General features: G+C 67.6%; 6 non-coding genes across 6 annotated transcripts; all 6 read left to right on the forward strand.

The window, feature by feature from the left end:
• Positions 1–1373: 1373 nt before the first annotated feature.
• Positions 1374–1492, forward strand: LOC141412063 (5S ribosomal RNA). Its single transcript, XR_012436902.1, has one exon. It is a non-coding gene; the product is annotated as a 5S ribosomal RNA (ribosomal RNA).
• A 2144-nt stretch (positions 1493–3636) lies between these two features.
• Positions 3637–3755, forward strand: LOC141412938 (5S ribosomal RNA). Its single transcript, XR_012437780.1, has one exon. It is a non-coding gene; the product is annotated as a 5S ribosomal RNA (ribosomal RNA).
• A 2142-nt stretch (positions 3756–5897) lies between these two features.
• On the forward strand, positions 5898–6016 carry LOC141412064 (5S ribosomal RNA). The gene has a single exon (XR_012436903.1). It is a non-coding gene; the product is annotated as a 5S ribosomal RNA (ribosomal RNA).
• A 2163-nt stretch (positions 6017–8179) lies between these two features.
• LOC141412939 (5S ribosomal RNA) lies at positions 8180–8298 on the forward strand. The gene has a single exon (XR_012437781.1). It is a non-coding gene; the product is annotated as a 5S ribosomal RNA (ribosomal RNA).
• Positions 8299–10439: 2141 nt separating this feature from the next.
• LOC141412065 (5S ribosomal RNA) lies at positions 10440–10558 on the forward strand. Its single transcript, XR_012436904.1, has one exon. It is a non-coding gene; the product is annotated as a 5S ribosomal RNA (ribosomal RNA).
• Positions 10559–12721: 2163 nt separating this feature from the next.
• LOC141412066 (5S ribosomal RNA) lies at positions 12722–12840 on the forward strand. The gene has a single exon (XR_012436905.1). It is a non-coding gene; the product is annotated as a 5S ribosomal RNA (ribosomal RNA).
• The last annotated feature ends 2037 nt before the right edge of the window (positions 12841–14877 follow it).

Raw genomic sequence — 14877 nt, forward strand, 5'->3', positions numbered from 1 at the left:
GTGGACAACCTCAGGTGCCGGGACCCTCTGCTCCGCCTTGGAAAACCCACCTTCTGCAATGTATGCCCAACGCAATCAGGCCGAGCAGATTGACCCCCTCGGCCCGGCCCCAGTGTGTGATGGGGCTCTGTGCGTGAGGGCTTGCTCTTCCCCACCTACACCAGGCACGGCATCTAACACACACACACACACACACACACACACACACACCACGCAGAGACACCCAGACCACGCACGCACGCACGGGGACGCACCCTCCTCTCCCCCACCCCACACACGAGCAGCCGAAGGACAAGAGGGTATGGCTGGGGCCTGAGCGGGAACAAGCGAAGCCTTGGTTTGCGGCCCCTCGGCCAACTGCATCAGGATTTTTGTCTGGGCTCGGAGGCCAGAGGATCTCTGCCATTTGCTAGCAGGGCCAGGGATGGCAGGAGGGTGGGTACGGGGCTCAGCCAGGGCCAGTTCTGCTGGCACGATCCTGTAGCACGTGGCCGCGTAGCACGGGGCCGGGTCTGAAGGAGGCCAAGCAGGGGCACAAGACCCAGCAGCGGCACAGGGAAGAGGCCCAGGGCACCCAGGAGCAGACGAGACCCGGGAGTCGTGCGTGCTTGGCGTGGCCGCGGGCCCCGTGACGCCCGAGGACTCGAGTGCTCAGCCCCGTGTAGTGGCCGCGAAGGCCTGCCTGGGAGAAACGCCCCGGGAGGCCGGCAGGAACCCGGGATCGGAAGGGATGTGGAGGGGCCCCGGGTCGGAGGAGATGGCTTTGGCTGTGTTTGGTTTTGTTTCTTCTTCCCAAGATCCCGGGTGTGAAAGGGGCCAGAGGTGAAGTCCTGGGCTGGAAAGCCTCACGATTCAGCCCCGCAGCCCCAGGCCCTGAGTGTGGAGGAGGGCGGAGCGGGTCGGCGAAGGGCGCGGCTGCCGTTTTCCTGATGGGCTGGAGGGGCAGTGGCGCTTTCCGGACGAAGAGGACCGGAAGGGTCCCCGAGACCTCCGCTGGGAGCCACGCACCCACCCAAGGATACGGCTCCAGGAGGCGACGGAGGAGGGCGGCTGCTTGCCCTGGCCCGAGCTGTGCGTCCCCCGCCTTGGCCACAGCAGTGGACATTCCCAGAAGAACAAGCGCCCGAGAGCACTGAGAAATTTTCCCCCGAGAAAACTTGACCCTCGTCCTGGCAGCAGGACACCTCGGGAAGAAAGCCACCCAGCGGCCACCTGGGCGAGACCGGCTGCCCGAGCAGGCGCGCGGGGCCTCTGGCCGCTGGCCCCGGGCTGCCAGCCCCCACCCGGACTCCCAGCCGTGCCAGGAGAGCAGCGTGGAGACGCACGCCGGGGCCCTCGGCAGGCTCTTGGGGCTCCCGGAGGCGGCGGCTAGCGTCTACGGCCATACCACCCTGAACGCGCCCGATCTCGTCTGATCTCGGAAGCTAAGCAGGGTCGGGCCTGGTTAGTACTTGGATGGGAGACCGCCTGGGAATACCGGGTGCTGTAGGCTTTTGCTCCTCCCTCCCTCGCTGCTCCTTTTGTCTTCGGGGACTTCGCCACCACCCCCCCCCCACCACCACCACCCCCAGCACCACCACCACCACCACCACCACAACGACCCACCGTGACCACGACCCCGACCCCGTCCGGGCCACCCGCCAGACCCACGCACACCGAATCCTCACAGCTACGTCCCCGAATCCTCTCCCCTCCCCACACTCTCCTGGGGCGCGCGCCCACGACACGGGTCACCAGCGAGGTTGGTCCCAGGCCACGTTGGGGACCGCTCCCCAACTGCCCTCCAGGCGGGCGGGGAGGGACGTGCGGAAGCCATGAGAAAGTGGGTCCTGCACCCCAGCGGGCCCCACAGCGGGACGCGCCACACCTGGGCTCGCCACAAGGTGGTGCACTGGGTCCAGGGCAAGACGCCAGGGGACAGAGAAGCAGGGAGCCTCAGTCGGGTGCTGCTCCACGTCGCCCTCCGTCGCTCAACCCAAGACAGGGCAGCCAGCGCGCGACCTCTACGTGGGATCCCGCCTCCCACGGCAGAGCCTGCGGTCACAGGGACAGAGGGCGCAGGCCGCCAGAGCTCCGGATGCCAGCGGCAGCTCCCCGTCCCGCTCAAAGGGAGGGAGGGCCGCCGCTGGCGCCCAGTCGCCTGTGCCACCCTCCGGGTCTCAAAGCACTCCTCAGTCAGCTCAAGGACCGGGGCCACCTGGCCTTCGGGGTCACATGGGCTTGGGCACGACGGAAGGGACCGCTTGCCCCCGTGGAACAGACATTCTCCCCGTGGACAACCTCAGGTGCCGGGACCCTCTGCTCCGCCTTGGAAAACCCACCTTCTGCAATGTATGCCCAACGCAATCAGGCCGAGCAGATTGACCCCCTCGGCCCGGCCCCAGTGTGTGATGGGGCTCTGTGCGTGAGGGCTTGCTCTTCCCCACCTACACCAGGCACGGCATCTAACACACACACACACACACACACACACCACGCAGAGACACCCAGACCACGCACGCACGCACGGGGACGCACCCTCCTCTCCCCCACCCCACACACGAGCAGCCGAAGGACAAGAGGGTATGGCTGGGGCCTGAGCGGGAACAAGCGAAGCCTTGGTTTGCGGCCCCTCGGCCAACTGCATCAGGATTTTTGTCTGGGCTCGGAGGCCAGAGGATCTCTGCCATTTGCTAGCAGGGCCAGGGATGGCAGGAGGGTGGGTACGGGGCTCAGCCAGGGCCAGTTCTGCTGGCACGATCCTGTAGCACGTGGCCGCGTAGCACGGGGCCGGGTCTGAAGGAGGCCAAGCAGGGGCACAAGACCCAGCAGCGGCACAGGGAAGAGGCCCAGGGCACCCAGGAGCAGACGAGACCCGGGAGTCGTGCGTGCTTGGCGTGGCCGCGGGCCCCGTGACGCCCGAGGACTCGAGTGCTCAGCCCCGTGTAGTGGCCGCGAAGGCCTGCCTGGGAGAAACGCCCCGGGAGGCCGGCAGGAACCCGGGATCGGAAGGGATGTGGAGGGGCCCCGGGTCGGAGGAGATGGCTTTGGCTGTGTTTGGTTTTGTTTCTTCTTCCCAAGATCCCGGGTGTGAAAGGGGCCAGAGGTGAAGTCCTGGGCTGGAAAGCCTCACGATTCAGCCCCGCAGCCCCAGGCCCTGAGTGTGGAGGAGGGCGGAGCGGGTCGGCGAAGGGCGCGGCTGCCGTTTTCCTGATGGGCTGGAGGGGCAGTGGCGCTTTCCGGACGAAGAGGACCGGAAGGGTCCCCGAGACCTCCGCTGGGAGCCACGCACCCACCCAAGGATACGGCTCCAGGAGGCGACGGAGGAGGGCGGCTGCTTGCCCTGGCCCGAGCTGTGCGTCCCCCGCCTTGGCCACAGCAGTGGACATTCCCAGAAGAACAAGCGCCCGAGAGCACTGAGAAATTTTCCCCCGAGAAAACTTGACCCTCGTCCTGGCAGCAGGACACCTCGGGAAGAAAGCCACCCAGCGGCCACCTGGGCGAGACCGGCTGCCCGAGCAGGCGCGCGGGGCCTCTGGCCGCTGGCCCCGGGCTGCCAGCCCCCACCCGGACTCCCAGCCGTGCCAGGAGAGCAGCGTGGAGACGCACGCCGGGGCCCTCGGCAGGCTCTTGGGGCTCCCGGAGGCGGCGGCTAGCGTCTACGGCCATACCACCCTGAACGCGCCCGATCTCGTCTGATGTCGGAAGCTAAGCAGGGTCGGACCTGGTTAGTACTTGGATGGGAGACCGCCTGGGAATACCGGGTGCTGTAGGCTTTTGCTCCTCCCTCCCTCGCTGCTCCTTTTGTCTTCGGGGACTTCGCCACCACCCCCCCCCACCACCACCACCCCCAGCACCACCACCACCACCACCACAACGACCCACCGTGACCACGACCCCGACCCCGTCCGGGCCACCCGCCAGACCCACGCACACCGAATCCTCACAGCTACGTCCCCGAATCCTCTCCCCTCCCCACACTCTCCTGGGGCGCGCGCCCGCGACACGGGTCACCAGCGAGGTTGGTCCCAGGCCACGTTGGGGACCGCTCCCCAACTGCCCTCCAGGCGGGCGGGGAGGGACGTGCGGAAGCCATGAGAAAGTGGGTCCTGCACCCCAGCGGGCCCCACAGCGGGACGCGCCACACCTGGGCTCGCCACAAGGTGGTGCACTGGGTCCAGGGCAAGACGCCAGGGGACAGAGAAGCAGGGAGCCTCAGTCGGGTGCTGCTCCACGTCGCCCTCCGTCGCTCAACCCAAGACAGGGCAGCCAGCGCGCGACCTCTACGTGGGATCCCGCCTCCCACGGCAGAGCCTGCGGTCACAGGGACAGAGGGCGCAGGCCGCCAGAGCTCCGGATGCCAGCGGCAGCTCCCCGTCCCGCTCAAAGGGAGGGAGGGCCGCCGCTGGCGCCCAGTCGCCTGTGCCACCCTCCGGGTCTCAAAGCACTCCTCAGTCAGCTCAAGGACCGGGGCCACCTGGCCTTCGGGGTCACATGGGCTTGGGCACGACGGAAGGGACCGCTTGCCCCCGTGGAACAGACATTCTCCCCGTGGACAACCTCAGGTGCCGGGACCCTCTGCTCCGCCTTGGAAAACCCACCTTCTGCAATGTATGCCCAACGCAATCAGGCCGAGCAGATTGACCCCCTCGGCCCGGCCCCAGTGTGTGATGGGGCTCTGTGCGTGAGGGCTTGCTCTTCCCCACCTACACCAGGCACGGCATCTAACACACACACACACACACACACACACACCACGCAGAGACACCCAGACCACGCACGCACGCACGGGGACGCACCCTCCTCTCCCCCACCCCACACACGAGCAGCCGAAGGACAAGAGGGTATGGCTGGGGCCTGAGCGGGAACAAGCGAAGCCTTGGTTTGCGGCCCCTCGGCCAACTGCATCAGGATTTTTGTCTGGGCTCGGAGGCCAGAGGATCTCTGCCATTTGCTAGCAGGGCCAGGGATGGCAGGAGGGTGGGTACGGGGCTCAGCCAGGGCCAGTTCTGCTGGCACGATCCTGTAGCACGTGGCCGCGTAGCACGGGGCCGGGTCTGAAGGAGGCCAAGCAGGGGCACAAGACCCAGCAGCGGCACAGGGAAGAGGCCCAGGGCACCCAGGAGCAGACGAGACCCGGGAGTCGTGCGTGCTTGGCGTGGCCGCGGGCCCCGTGACGCCCGAGGACTCGAGTGCTCAGCCCCGTGTAGTGGCCGCGAAGGCCTGCCTGGGAGAAACGCCCCGGGAGGCCGGCAGGAACCCGGGATCGGAAGGGATGTGGAGGGGCCCCGGGTCGGAGGAGATGGCTTTGGCTGTGTTTGGTTTTGTTTCTTCTTCCCAAGATCCCGGGTGTGAAAGGGGCCAGAGGTGAAGTCCTGGGCTGGAAAGCCTCACGATTCAGCCCCGCAGCCCCAGGCCCTGAGTGTGGAGGAGGGCGGAGCGGGTCGGCGAAGGGCGCGGCTGCCGTTTTCCTGATGGGCTGGAGGGGCAGTGGCGCTTTCCGGACGAAGAGGACCGGAAGGGTCCCCGAGACCTCCGCTGGGAGCCACGCACCCACCCAAGGATACGGCTCCAGGAGGCGACGGAGGAGGGCGGCTGCTTGCCCTGGCCCGAGCTGTGCGTCCCCCGCCTTGGCCACAGCAGTGGACATTCCCAGAAGAACAAGCGCCCGAGAGCACTGAGAAATTTTCCCCCGAGAAAACTTGACCCTCGTCCTGGCAGCAGGACACCTCGGGAAGAAAGCCACCCAGCGGCCACCTGGGCGAGACCGGCTGCCCGAGCAGGCGCGCGGGGCCTCTGGCCGCTGGCCCCGGGCTGCCAGCCCCCACCCGGACTCCCAGCCGTGCCAGGAGAGCAGCGTGGAGACGCACGCCGGGGCCCTCGGCAGGCTCTTGGGGCTCCCGGAGGCGGCGGCTAGCGTCTACGGCCATACCACCCTGAACGCGCCCGATCTCGTCTGATCTCGGAAGCTAAGCAGGGTCGGGCCTGGTTAGTACTTGGATGGGAGACCGCCTGGGAATACCGGGTGCTGTAGGCTTTTGCTCCTCCCTCCCTCGCTGCTCCTTTTGTCTTCGGGGACTTCGCCACCACCCCCCCCACCACCACCACCACCCCCAGCACCACCACCACCACCACCACCACAACGACCCACCGTGACCACGACCCCGACCCCGTCCGGGCCACCCGCCAGACCCACGCACACCGAATCCTCACAGCTACGTCCCCGAATCCTCTCCCCTCCCCACACTCTCCTGGGGCGCGCGCCCGCGACACGGGTCACCAGCGAGGTTGGTCCCAGGCCACGTTGGGGACCGCTCCCCAACTGCCCTCCAGGCGGGCGGGGAGGGACGTGCGGAAGCCATGAGAAAGTGGGTCCTGCACCCCAGCGGGCCCCACAGCGGGACGCGCCACACCTGGGCTCGCCACAAGGTGGTGCACTGGGTCCAGGGCAAGACGCCAGGGGACAGAGAAGCAGGGAGCCTCAGTCGGGTGCTGCTCCACGTCGCGCTCCGTCGCTCAACCCAAGACAGGGCAGCCAGCGCGCGACCTCTACGTGGGATCCCGCCTCCCACGGCAGAGCCTGCGGTCACAGGGACAGAGGGCGCAGGCCGCCAGAGCTCCGGATGCCAGCGGCAGCTCCCCGTCCCGCTCAAAGGGAGAGGGAGGGCCGCCGCTGGCGCCCAGTCGCCTGTGCCACCCTCCGGGTCTCAAAGCACTCCTCAGTCAGCTCAAGGACCGGGGCCACCTGGCCTTCGGGGTCACATGGGCTTGGGCACGACGGAAGGGACCGCTTGCCCCCGTGGAACAGACATTCTCCCCGTGGACAACCTCAGGTGCCGGGACCCTCTGCTCCGCCTTGGAAAACCCACCTTCTGCAATGTATGCCCAACGCAATCAGGCCGAGCAGATTGACCCCCTCGGCCCGGCCCCAGTGTGTGATGGGGCTCTGTGCGTGAGGGCTTGCTCTTCCCCACCTACACCAGGCACGGCATCTAACACACACACACACACACACACACACACACACACACACACACCACGCAGAGACACCCAGACCACGCACGCACGCACGGGGACGCACCCTCCTCTCCCCCACCCCACACACGAGCAGCCGAAGGACAAGAGGGTATGGCTGGGGCCTGAGCGGGAACAAGCGAAGCCTTGGTTTGCGGCCCCTCGGCCAACTGCATCAGGATTTTTGTCTGGGCTCGGAGGCCAGAGGATCTCTGCCATTTGCTAGCAGGGCCAGGGATGGCAGGAGGGTGGGTACGGGGCTCAGCCAGGGCCAGTTCTGCTGGCACGATCCTGTAGCACGTGGCCGCGTAGCACGGGGCCGGGTCTGAAGGAGGCCAAGCAGGGGCACAAGACCCAGCAGCGGCACAGGGAAGAGGCCCAGGGCACCCAGGAGCAGACGAGACCCGGGAGTCGTGCGTGCTTGGCGTGGCCGCGGGCCCCGTGACGCCCGAGGACTCGAGTGCTCAGCCCCGTGTAGTGGCCGCGAAGGCCTGCCTGGGAGAAACGCCCCGGGAGGCCGGCAGGAACCCGGGATCGGAAGGGATGTGGAGGGGCCCCGGGTCGGAGGAGATGGCTTTGGCTGTGTTTGGTTTTGTTTCTTCTTCCCAAGATCCCGGGTGTGAAAGGGGCCAGAGGTGAAGTCCTGGGCTGGAAAGCCTCACGATTCAGCCCCGCAGCCCCAGGCCCTGAGTGTGGAGGAGGGCGGAGCGGGTCGGCGAAGGGCGCGGCTGCCGTTTTCCTGATGGGCTGGAGGGGCAGTGGCGCTTTCCGGACGAAGAGGACCGGAAGGGTCCCCGAGACCTCCGCTGGGAGCCACGCACCCACCCAAGGATACGGCTCCAGGAGGCGACGGAGGAGGGCGGCTGCTTGCCCTGGCCCGAGCTGTGCGTCCCCCGCCTTGGCCACAGCAGTGGACATTCCCAGAAGAACAAGCGCCCGAGAGCACTGAGAAATTTTCCCCCGAGAAAACTTGACCCTCGTCCTGGCAGCAGGACACCTCGGGAAGAAAGCCACCCAGCGGCCACCTGGGCGAGACCGGCTGCCCGAGCAGGCGCGCGGGGCCTCTGGCCGCTGGCCCCGGGCTGCCAGCCCCCACCCGGACTCCCAGCCGTGCCAGGAGAGCAGCGTGGAGACGCACGCCGGGGCCCTCGGCAGGCTCTTGGGGCTCCCGGAGGCGGCGGCTAGCGTCTACGGCCATACCACCCTGAACGCGCCCGATCTCGTCTGATGTCGGAAGCTAAGCAGGGTCGGACCTGGTTAGTACTTGGATGGGAGACCGCCTGGGAATACCGGGTGCTGTAGGCTTTTGCTCCTCCCTCCCTCGCTGCTCCTTTTGTCTTCGGGGACTTCGCCACCACCCCCCCCCCACCACCACCACCCCCAGCACCACCACCACCACCACCACAACGACCCACCGTGACCACGACCCCGACCCCGTCCGGGCCACCCGCCAGACCCACGCACACCGAATCCTCACAGCTACGTCCCCGAATCCTCTCCCCTCCCCACACTCTCCTGGGGCGCGCGCCCGCGACACGGGTCACCAGCGAGGTTGGTCCCAGGCCACGTTGGGGACCGCTCCCCAACTGCCCTCCAGGCGGGCGGGGAGGGACGTGCGGAAGCCATGAGAAAGTGGGTCCTGCACCCCAGCGGGCCCCACAGCGGGACGCGCCACACCTGGGCTCGCCACAAGGTGGTGCACTGGGTCCAGGGCAAGACGCCAGGGGACAGAGAAGCAGGGAGCCTCAGTCGGGTGCTGCTCCACGTCGCCCTCCGTCGCTCAACCCAAGACAGGGCAGCCAGCGCGCGACCTCTACGTGGGATCCCGCCTCCCACGGCAGAGCCTGCGGTCACAGGGACAGAGGGCGCAGGCCGCCAGAGCTCCGGATGCCAGCGGCAGCTCCCCGTCCCGCTCAAAGGGAGGGAGGGCCGCCGCTGGCGCCCAGTCGCCTGTGCCACCCTCCGGGTCTCAAAGCACTCCTCAGTCAGCTCAAGGACCGGGGCCACCTGGCCTTCGGGGTCACATGGGCTTGGGCACGACGGAAGGGACCGCTTGCCCCCGTGGAACAGACATTCTCCCCGTGGACAACCTCAGGTGCCGGGACCCTCTGCTCCGCCTTGGAAAACCCACCTTCTGCAATGTATGCCCAACGCAATCAGGCCGAGCAGATTGACCCCCTCGGCCCGGCCCCAGTGTGTGATGGGGCTCTGTGCGTGAGGGCTTGCTCTTCCCCACCTACACCAGGCACGGCATCTAACACACACACACACACACACACACACCACGCAGAGACACCCAGACCACGCACGCACGCACGGGGACGCACCCTCCTCTCCCCCACCCCACACACGAGCAGCCGAAGGACAAGAGGGTATGGCTGGGGCCTGAGCGGGAACAAGCGAAGCCTTGGTTTGCGGCCCCTCGGCCAACTGCATCAGGATTTTTGTCTGGGCTCGGAGGCCAGAGGATCTCTGCCATTTGCTAGCAGGGCCAGGGATGGCAGGAGGGTGGGTACGGGGCTCAGCCAGGGCCAGTTCTGCTGGCACGATCCTGTAGCACGTGGCCGCGTAGCACGGGGCCGGGTCTGAAGGAGGCCAAGCAGGGGCACAAGACCCAGCAGCGGCACAGGGAAGAGGCCCAGGGCACCCAGGAGCAGACGAGACCTGGGAGTCGTGCGTGCTTGGCGTGGCCGCGGGCCCCGTGACGCCCGAGGACTCGAGTGCTCAGCCCCGTGTAGTGGCCGCGAAGGCCTGCCTGGGAGAAACGCCCCGGGAGGCCGGCAGGAACCCGGGATCGGAAGGGATGTGGAGGGGCCCCGGGTCGGAGGAGATGGCTTTGGCTGTGTTTGGTTTTGTTTCTTCTTCCCAAGATCCCGGGTGTGAAAGGGGCCAGAGGTGAAGTCCTGGGCTGGAAAGCCTCACGATTCAGCCCCGCAGCCCCAGGCCCTGAGTGTGGAGGAGGGCGGAGCGGGTCGGCGAAGGGCGCGGCTGCCGTTTTCCTGATGGGCTGGAGGGGCAGTGGCGCTTTCCGGACGAAGAGGACCGGAAGGGTCCCCGAGACCTCCGCTGGGAGCCACGCACCCACCCAAGGATACGGCTCCAGGAGGCGACGGAGGAGGGCGGCTGCTTGCCCTGGCCCGAGCTGTGCGTCCCCCGCCTTGGCCACAGCAGTGGACATTCCCAGAAGAACAAGCGCCCGAGAGCACTGAGAAATTTTCCCCCGAGAAAACTTGACCCTCGTCCTGGCAGCAGGACACCTCGGGAAGAAAGCCACCCAGCGGCCACCTGGGCGAGACCGGCTGCCCGAGCAGGCGCGCGGGGCCTCTGGCCGCTGGCCCCGGGCTGCCAGCCCCCACCCGGACTCCCAGCCGTGCCAGGAGAGCAGCGTGGAGACGCACGCCGGGGCCCTCGGCAGGCTCTTGGGGCTCCCGGAGGCGGCGGCTAGCGTCTACGGCCATACCACCCTGAACGCGCCCGATCTCGTCTGATCTCGGAAGCTAAGCAGGGTCGGGCCTGGTTAGTACTTGGATGGGAGACCGCCTGGGAATACCGGGTGCTGTAGGCTTTTGCTCCTCCCTCCCTCGCTGCTCCTTTTGTCTTCGGGGACTTCGCCACCACCCCCCCCACCACCACCACCACCCCCAGCACCACCACCACCACCACCACCACAACGACCCACCGTGACCACGACCCCGACCCCGTCCGGGCCACCCGCCAGACCCACGCACACCGAATCCTCACAGCTACGTCCCCGAATCCTCTCCCCTCCCCACACTCTCCTGGGGCGCGCGCCCGCGACACGGGTCACCAGCGAGGTTGGTCCCAGGCCACGTTGGGGACCGCTCCCCAACTGCCCTCCAGGCGGGCGGGGAGGGACGTGCGGAAGCCATGAGAAAGTGGGTCCTGCACCCCAGCGGGCCCCACAGCGGGACGCGCCACACCTGGGCTCGCCACAAGGTGGTGCACTGGGTCCAGGGCAAGACGCCAGGGGACAGAGAAGCAGGGAGCCTCAGTCGGGTGCTGCTCCACGTCGCGCTCCGTCGCTCAACCCAAGACAGGGCAGCCAGCGCGCGACCTCTACGTGGGATCCCGCCTCCCACGGCAGAGCCTGCGGTCACAGGGACAGAGGGCGCAGGCCGCCAGAGCTCCGGATGCCAGCGGCAGCTCCCCGTCCCGCTCAAAGGGAGGGAGGGCCGCCGCTGGCGCCCAGTCGCCTGTGCCACCCTCCGGGTCTCAAAGCACTCCTCAGTCAGCTCAAGGACCGGGGCCACCTGGCCTTTGGGGTCACATGGGCTTGGGCACGACGGAAGGGACCGCTTGCCCCCGTGGAACAGACATTCTCCCCGTGGACAACCTCAGGTGCCGGGACCCTCTGCTCCGCCTTGGAAAACCCACCTTCTGCAATGTATGCCCAACGCAATCAGGCCGAGCAGATTGACCCCCTCGGCCCGGCCCCAGTGTGTGATGGGGCTCTGTGCGTGAGGGCTTGCTCTTCCCCACCTACACCAGGCACGGCATCTAACACACACACACACACACACACACACACACACACACACACACACCACGCAGAGACACCCAGACCACGCACGCACGCACGGGGACGCACCCTCCTCTCCCCCACCCCACACACGAGCAGCCGAAGGACAAGAGGGTATGGCTGGGGCCTGAGCGGGAACAAGCGAAGCCTTGGTTTGCGGCCCCTCGGCCAACTGCATCAGGATTTTTGTCTGGGCTCGGAGGCCAGAGGATCTCTGCCATTTGCTAGCAGGGCCAGGGATGGCAGGAGGGTGGGTACGGGGCTCAGCCAGGGCCAGTTCTGCTGGCACGATCCTGTAGCACGTGGCCGCGTAGCACGGGGCCGGGTCTGAAGGAGGCCAAGCAGGGGCACAAGACCCAGCAGCGGCACAGGGAAGAGGCCCAGGGCACCCAGGAGCAGACGAGACCCGGGAGTCGTGCGTGCTTGGCGTGGCCGCGGGCCCCGTGACGCCCGAGGACTCGAGTGCTCAGCCCCGTGTAGTGGCCGCGAAGGCCTGCCTGGGAGAAACGCCCCGGGAGGCCGGCAGGAACCCGGGATCGGAAGGGATGTGGAGGGGCCCCGGGTCGGAGGAGATGGCTTTGGCTGTGTTTGGTTTTGTTTCTTCTTCCCAAGATCCCGGGTGTGAAAGGGGCCAGAGGTGAAGTCCTGGGCTGGAAAGCCTCACGATTCAGCCCCGCAGCCCCAGGCCCTGAGTGTGGAGGAGGGCGGAGCGGGTCGGCGAAGGGCGCGGCTGCCGTTTTCCTGATGGGCTGGAGGGGCAGTGTCGCTTTCCGGACGAAGAGGACCGGAAGGGTCCCCGAGACCTCCGCTGGGAGCCACGCACCCACCCAAGGATACGGCTCCAGGAGGCGACGGAGGAGGGCGGCTGCTTGCCCTGGCCCGAGCTGTGCGTCCCCCGCCTTGGCCACAGCAGTGGACATTCCCAGAAGAACAAGCGCCCGAGAGCACTGAGAAATTTTCCCCCGAGAAAACTTGACCCTCGTCCTGGCAGCAGGACACCTCGGGAAGAAAGCCACCCAGCGGCCACCTGGGCGAGACCGGCTGCCCGAGCAGGCGCGCGGGGCCTCTGGCCGCTGGCCCCGGGCTGCCAGCCCCCACCCGGACTCCCAGCCGTGCCAGGAGAGCAGCGTGGAGACGCACGCCGGGGCCCTCGGCAGGCTCTTGGGGCTCCCGGAGGCGGCGGCTAGCGTCTACGGCCATACCACCCTGAACGCGCCCGATCTCGTCTGATCTCGGAAGCTAAGCAGGGTCGGGCCTGGTTAGTACTTGGATGGGAGACCGCCTGGGAATACCGGGTGCTGTAGGCTTTTGCTCCTCCCTCCCTCGCTGCTCCTTTTGTCTTCGGGGACTTCGCCACCACCCCCCCCCCACCACCACCACCCCCAGCACCACCACCACCACCACCACAACGACCCACCGTGACCACGACCCCGACCCCGTCCGGGCCACCCGCCAGACCCACGCACACCGAATCCTCACAGCTACGTCCCCGAATCCTCTCCCCTCCCCACACTCTCCTGGGGCGCGCGCCCGCGACACGGGTCACCAGCGAGGTTGGTCCCAGGCCACGTTGGGGACCGCTCCCCAACTGCCCTCCAGGCGGGCGGGGAGGGACGTGCGGAAGCCATGAGAAAGTGGGTCCTGCACCCCAGCGGGCCCCACAGCGGGACGCGCCACACCTGGGCTCGCCACAAGGTGGTGCACTGGGTCCAGGGCAAGACGCCAGGGGACAGAGAAGCAGGGAGCCTCAGTCGGGTGCTGCTCCACGTCGCGCTCCGTCGCTCAACCCAAGACAGGGCAGCCAGCGCGCGACCTCTACGTGGGATCCCGCCTCCCACGGCAGAGCCTGCGGTCACAGGGACAGAGGGCGCAGGCCGCCAGAGCTCCGGATGCCAGCGGCAGCTCCCCGTCCCGCTCAAAGGGAGGGAGGGCCGCCGCTGGCGCCCAGTCGCCTGTGCCACCCTCCGGGTCTCAAAGCACTCCTCAGTCAGCTCAAGGACCGGGGCCACCTGGCCTTCGGGGTCACATGGGCTTGGGCACGACGGAAGGGACCGCTTGCCCCCGTGGAACAGACATTCTCCCCGTGGACAACCTCAGGTGCCGGGACCCTCTGCTCCGCCTTGGAAAACCCACCTTCTGCAATGTATGCCCAACGCAATCAGGCCGAGCAGATTGACCCCCTCGGCCCGGCCCCAGTGTGTGATGGGGCTCTGTGCGTGAGGGCTTGCTCTTCCCCACCTACACCAGGCACGGCATCTAACACACACACACACACACACACACACACACACACACGCACACACCACGCAGAGACACCCAGACCACGCACGCACGCACGGGGACGCACCCTCCTCTCCCCCACCCCACACACGAGCACCCGAAGGACAAGAGGGTATGGCTGGGGCCTGAGCGGGAACAAGCGAAGCCTTGGTTTGCGGCCCCTCGGCCAACTGCATCAGGATTTTTGTCTGGGCTCGGAGGCCAGAGGATCTCTGCCATTTGCTAGCAGGGCCAGGGATGGCAGGAGGGTGGGTACGGGGCTCAGCCAGGGCCAGTTCTGCTGGCACGATCCTGTAGCACGTGGCTGCGTAGCACGGGGCCGGGTCTGAAGGAGGCCAAGCAGGGGCACAAGACCCAGCAGCGGCACAGGGAAGAGGCCCAGGGCACCCAGGAGCAGACGAGACCCGGGAGTCGTGCGTGCTTGGCGTGGCCGCGGGCCCCGTGACGCCCGAGGACTCGAGTGCTCAGCCCCGTGTAGTGGCCGCGAAGGCCTGCCTGGGAGAAACGCCCCGGGAGGCCGGCAGGAACCCGGGATCGGAAGGGATGTGGAGGGGCCCCGGGTCGGAGGAGATGGCTTTGGCTGTGTTTGGTTTTGTTTCTTCTTCCCAAGATCCCGGGTGTGAAAGGGGCCAGAGGTGAAGTCCTGGGCTGGAAAGCCTCACGATTCAGCCCCGCAGCCCCAGGCCCTGAGTGTGGAGGAGGGCGGAGCGGGTCGGCGAAGGGCGCGGCTGCCGTTTTCCTGATGGGCTGGAGGGGCAGTGGCGCTTTCCGGACGAAGAGGACCGGAAGGGTCCCCGAGACCTCCGCTGGGAGCCACGCACCCACCCAAGGATACGGCTCCAGGAGGCGACGGAGGAGGGCGGCTGCTTGCCCTGGCCCGAGCTGTGCGTCCCCCGCCTTGGCCACAGCAGTGGACATTCCCAGAAGAACAAGCGCCCGAGAGCACTGAGAAATTTTCCCCCGAGAAAACTTGACCCTCGTCCTGGCAGCAGGACACCTCGGGAAGAAAGCCACCCAGCGGCCACCTGGGCGAGACCGGCTGCCCGAGCAGGCGCGCGTGGCCT

Source organism: Castor canadensis, chromosome 10 (assembly GCF_047511655.1).
Source record: "Castor canadensis chromosome 10, mCasCan1.hap1v2, whole genome shotgun sequence".
NCBI classification, from domain to species: domain Eukaryota; kingdom Metazoa; phylum Chordata; class Mammalia; order Rodentia; family Castoridae; genus Castor; species Castor canadensis.